Here is a 6508-nt window from a genome sequence, read left to right on the forward strand (position 1 = left end):
CCCTCTCACCATGATGTTCCAGGTAAGCAAAGAGAAAATGGTATTTTTCACTTTGTCTGAATTTATAATTTTTTAATAAAAAAATCCCAAGTGACTGGAACCAATTTATTATTCATAATTTGCACCAAATCAGAAGCAAATCAGAAACATGCAGAGTGGGTGTGAAGAATCTGTTCCTTTCTTCTTCCCACTCCCAGAAAAAGAATCTGTATTCTAGCTATATATGAATAGTAAAACCACATTTTATATGTATTCTGCAATTGTATTTCACAGCTTGAATATATTTTGCATGCTTGTGATGATAATGGTTTTCAGTATTTTATCATGTGGATTAGACACCATGGAAGGCACAAAATCAGAATGGTTGGTAGTACAGCACTATATCTGGAAATGTGGCAAGGAGCTGGAGCCCTGAGGATGAGATGCGTGAGGAGGAGGAATCAAAGTAGGTGAGGAGTCTTCTAACAGATGTAGGCTGGCTGCATTCTCTCTTTGCTCCAGAAAAATGGCCACTCCACAGTCTGACTTGAACTGAAGAGAGTGAGGCTAGTCACCTTGTCTAATGTCAGATATCTTTTCCTAGCATCTGAGTTTATCAGATAACATTTTCCATTCTGTAGCTGTCAGAACGGATTTTGAATGAACATAGTAACTCTTGGTTTGCTGAGTGACTCCTGTCTAAGCATGCCATTGGTAGTGAGTGACCACAGGTGAAGGAAGCTTGTGTACACAGGTGTGCATCAATAGCCACTTGGTATTCCTGTCTTGCCCATGAGAGGCTGCAGTGAGAGCATAGGCAATTCATATCTTTCTACCACACTGAGCATACATAGTTTCTGCAAACAGTAGATGTCTCACTTTGAAAACCTCATCTGAAATGCCACTGGAGCTCAGTTTTCTTTCTGTTTTATTCAACCTATGAGTCCAAACCACTGAGTCCCACAAATACGAATTCTCCAAAGGTGATTGTTTACAAGTAAGTGGATGAATGCCATTCTTTTTGTGCAGATGCCATGATAAAAAATCTAGTCATAAACAGTGATAAGAAATAAAGCCATTGTTTTTCTAGCTGGCAATAAGGATTCCCTTTAATTTATCGTGCTAGCACTCTGTTCATTTAACTCATTCCCCACTAAGAGCAGATCATCTCTGTGCCTGGGTTTTGTTTTGCTGCCTGAAATAAGAGACACACCTTTTTAAGGGAAACCCCACAGAGGAAAGCAGAGATTGGGCGATAAAAATTATTTTATAAGAAAGAAAAAAATAGTAAACTCATAATATTCAGTATTAAACAAATCTTCTGGTTTTCTCCTTGTTTGTGTAGCTTTTCCTCAGCATACTTTGCAGATGTAGTAACATTGACCAGTTAAGTCACTTAACCTTGATTTAATCCAAATACTTATTCCTACCAGGCGATATTGTCATCATTATTAGCAAGATACGTCAATATATATGAGATTAATAGGTAGCTTTGCCTGATGTCCTGATTAAAGAGAAAGCCAGGCCCAAAATAATTTTGAGGAGTTTCTGGGCTGCTCTACATTATGCTCAGTTGCCTTAAAGTCCCACGTTAGAAACTATTATGCCAAGATATGATGAAGCATATAATTGTTTCACAGTGAATTTCTGTAACTGTAAAGATAGCTCTCTGATCACTTGGAAAATGCTCTTCTGCTGCTTTTCTCTCAGCAGCTGCTGAAAGAAATTTTACAGCAACTGCTTGAAAGTGTATCTCTCTCCCCCCTCCCCCCCCCAATTTGCAATTTGGACATTTAAAGTATAATAATTTGAGGCTTAAACTTGTCATATCAACTCTTAGAATTAAATTGACTTTTTGAGTTTCTTTCTGTTTTAGTGTCTCCCTTGGGGGAAGAGAAGATCATTTGGGTTTTCTTAAATGTTACTAGCTCAATCCCATAAAAGAGAAAAAAATCATACTTCAGTCTGTTCTGAAGTTCTGGGCTGTCAGATTTTAACCCAAACTTGTTTATACCTCTCTCAGCCTTGTATATAATGAAGATGAGTAGAGTGGGTTTGATTTACACTGAGTGTATCAGTAACAGTACTACTGTAAAGTAGTAGGAAAGCTTAATACACTGAAGTGATACATTGAATACATCTTGGAAGTAATTGGGAAAGATTTGCTTCTTTCTCACAAACCTGAAAAGGTGAGGATGAACTTATTGAGACAAAAGGGGGAGGTGATCATCTCTGCACAGGACTGACAATTATAACTCTATTGATTTCTTCGAGTGTTTTTTCTTGCATGTAGCTGGAGCTTTCCTCATCCTGATTCTGTCAGGCAAACAAAGCAAATCAAAGCTGAGACCTTTTGGGACATTTAGGGAGCTTTTGTAAAGGCTACAATCTGAAATTAAAGCATACCAAAGCATACAAAATCATTTTAGAAGCTCCCTACAGTCTTTGAATCTGTGATGAGCAGGGGAAAGGTGAGGACCCCTGCAAACCTCAGTGCAGATAAATCTCAATGAGAAATGAGATGTGGTTTTCATGTCCTTCTGCATTCAGCTTGAAAGGAGTGATTTGAGCTGCTTATCTGTTTTGTACCAGATATTGCAAAGAAGTTCACAGCCCTCCATTTGTCACTGTTTTAGAAGCTGGTGAGAAAGCTAATCAAATCAGTATGGACATCTATCCATAGCCAGAACATCTATCCAAGGAATGTGTTCTGTGTCTTGCTAAATTGCGATAACTTGGTCTCACAAGGAAACACAATAATTACACTTGTGAAGAAAGGCAGATAGTCCCCACTCAGTTACTGGCCTGGTGGGCAAAATCCACTTCATGGGTGAGGGAGTAAGAGCAGCTGAACATGTCCACATCCTCTGGCAGGAGTGTGTGGGAGTCAGGGAAGGCAGAGATGGACAGAATGCTGCTGATTCACCAGGTTCTGTCTGCTGCATAGCTTGTAATTCTGAACAGTGATGAGAAAAATGGAAGATTTTGCTTTTAAGTGGCAACAAGCTGGCTATGCCGGATTACCCATCAGTTCAAACCTTAGTTATATCAATAGCAGATTCACAGTTCCCATTTTGGAATATTCTGGCAAAATACTAATATTCAGGTAAAAATTTTATTTGAACTCAAAGATTGCCTTAATTTTACATTTCTCTGAAAAAAATAATTTGTTTCCTGTGTTTCCAGAGAGTTCATTTCATGTTCTTTCAGAAAGAAGAGATCTTGCATCTCTGGATCTAATTCTGACATTTTTATACTTGCGTAAATCAGTAGTAACTCCAATTAATTTTTTATGTCATTTAGAAAATAGATGCATTTTTTCCTTTAATGCAACCAGATAAGTTTGTTTCCTTTTTAGAGTTGGCTCTGAATGCCCTGACAAAATACCTCTACAAATATTTTCTTTGCTATTGCTGAAAAATTCCCATGATACTAGAATGTTCATCTTCTCCAAGATCAGAGATATTTCTTTCAACCAAGAATATCCATGCCTGAAGCTCCAGTTAGAGATAGAATAAGTGTCTGCTGACACGTGTCACCAGTGCTCCAGAATCAGAACTAGAAGAGAGCAGGTGCTATAGTGCAGAAATATGCCTGGTAGTCGGAAAATAGAAAATTGCCAAAACCATGGCTGTCTACATATGTGTTATAAAAAGAGATGAACTGCACATGAACTTTGGGAGTTGTTTACAAAAACAAGCAGAGCTTTAGGGTATTAGATGCCCTTCCCCTTAATCACCCTAGAATCTGATAGGTGAGTAGGAGACTTCTGAAGGCATCAGTGTCAGGGACGTAATTCCCATTGGCTTACATTTCTGTCTCTGATTTAATGCCAGGGGAAGTGATATTCAAACCCAACTTTTGCCATTACACATGCAGTTGCCTATGGGGAAAATTACAGTGGCTCTATTTAAAGCAAACATCTAAAGTATCTGCCACTGATTTCCAATGTAACCTTGGAGAAGTGACATAACACTTTTTTGGCTCTATTTTTCCGCTAAGTTATATACTACTACGGAAGTGCACAATAGTAAGAGGAGACAGAATTTGTATTCCCTTCTGCCCATTTCCGAATTTATATATCCACTCCTGAGATGTATTTGCTAAGATTATCAAGGTGTACATCATTCAGGAATCTGATGTTGTAGTTGGGTTGATTACAGTGGCAGCAATATTCTTCCTTCTTGCTACCAAACTTATGTGGATATAGCAAAATGGGTGTGCCATAACCAAGCTGGTACAGCAGAATTGTAAGTGCTGCAAAACCATCTTGAGCAGAGACTATTGACCAGAATACACACCACCCTGAGTATATAGTCAGATTATAGTCCATGCTGAAACTCATGCTCCCTTGTCTTCAGTCTTGCTGAAGAGAAATTTAGCAGAGGGCTTGTTTAAAATCCCCTTGCACATTTTTTGTTGAGATGCTGACTTTTAACACAAGCAGAGCTGATACTGGGTGTAGACAAAGTACACTTTGCCTGTGGAAGCCCAGTGTCGGATCTAGTAAACCTACCGGAAAAAGCCTTCCTGCTTTTTTTGCCTGAGCCAGAGGCCAGAAAGCTACATTTGCTGCTTTGTCTGCTGCTGTTGGAGAGGTTGATAGTCTCTGTTGGATAACTTTTGTTCTTCAAAAGCAAAAGTCACTACTGCTACACTTCAGGGTGTCTGGAGCAATGAGTCCAGGGATTTAGCTTGCTGTATATTTCCTTTGTCCCAACTTTTCTCTGCCTTTTGGATGTTAGAATGAGTTTAACACAGCCCTTTGAACTAAGAGTGGGGTCCAGCTCTTATCTCCTAATAATAAGCCCCTCAGACTCACACATTTCTAATTCCTCACACTGACAGAAATGTAGAAGTTTGCCTGAGTGAAAACTCATGCCTGGGATTTAGTCTGTTGTTTTCTTTAATTTTACTGTGGTTTACTTCAGAAAGTTCACATAAGAAGGGGCACTGAGTTAGCAATACTAAGGACACAACAATAATAGCCTATTCTGAAAGATAAGAGTAAAGAAACACATATTCAGAGTCTGCCTTCATTTGCAGTGGTGCAGCTGTGCTGGCTTTGGAGAGGAGGCAGCAGTGTGGCACCCAGCCTCCAGCTGCAGGCCCAGTTCTGCTCCCAGGCGCTCAGGGTTCACTCCCAGCTATGTCTGCTGTCTTGTTGGGACATAACCTCTCAAAAGAAAGTCACGCTGTTGCTCTATTTTTAAATCCTCAAGGTTTAGAGGCTGTGGAATGTTCAGTCTTGTACTTGGGCATCTTTGTTCAGTTTATAGATCACCTTTGAAATATTCACGAATAGCCCAAGTCCCATTATTTATGTTACATGGGAGCAGAATAAGCACCCCAGTAATGTATTCACTGAGACTTATAGCTAGACCATATAAGGAGAAAAAATGTGTTTTCCCTGAAACCTGCTTTGGTATTTACTATAAAATGTACCCAGAGCTAAAATCTTTATGCAGTGCATGGATTTTATCACAGAAAAGCCTTACTGTTCTAAGGAGGAGAGTGCCGACTAGGCAAAGGGTGTGTGAATCCTCATATCGTGTCCTTCTCACTGATTCTGTTGTCATCGGCTGCTCTGCCTACAAAAATATATGTCACTCCTGCTTAGTGCATTCTAAGATGCCCATCTGGTAGCAGAATTTATCCAGAATTTTATGATGCATGAGTCAAGTACTTTGTGGCCCTTTTCCAGGTACGTGTGGGGACAAAATGTTCCCTGAAATGTGAGTTTTCTGACTATAGTGGTCTCAATCACTGTGCACAGCCACATCCAAGCACAAGTATCCCGCAGGGCAGTGGTATGTGTGAAGCTGCTGCCTGGGGATCTCTCTGTGCGCCAAATGAAAGCAATTTAACATGTAGTGCAACAGGAGAGTTACTGCAGTGGGCAGAGACGCAAGGAGCAAGCTGATCGCCTCGTGCCTGCAGCTCAGCAGGGAGAGCAGCTGAATTTTGCTACACTGGCTTCAAGGCCTCCCATGAGCTTTACTTGCTGGATCATTTTTGTCACATATACTCCCTTCCCTCTTCCCATGCTGACACTTGCATTGAGCACTCCGAGTGCTTTAAATCCAGACTGATATGTTTTTGGACCTTCCTTGCTAGCCTTGTTCTAGGAACGAGTTTCCCTGTGCAAGGGAGATTCTCCATCCAATTTCAAGCACTTTGCTTTGCTGACACAAAGTATCTTAACAGACTAGAGAATCTGATGCAGAAACCATTTGTTTAAAGTAGCAGAAATATTTGGGTATATCCCAAAGAAACCATTATCGCCATTCCCAGAATGCAAGACAGTAGGATTATACAATGCTCAGTAATTCTGCACTTCATAAATGATAGCATAGTTAGAATACATAAAAAGATTTTAGGGGAGTGGCTTGCTTTTAGCTCTTTAACTTAGCTGTTAACCAACAAAACTGCTGCTTTAAACAAAGTCCCTTTACAACGCAGTTTTTGAGGATCAAGTTGCAAAGCTCAAAATTACCATAATAAAAAATATAAAACCAGGTCTGGAAGG

The sequence above is a fragment of the Psittacula echo genome (genome assembly GCF_963264785.1).
Source record: "Psittacula echo genome assembly, chromosome: 4".
NCBI lineage: Eukaryota > Metazoa > Chordata > Aves > Psittaciformes > Psittacidae > Psittacula > Psittacula echo.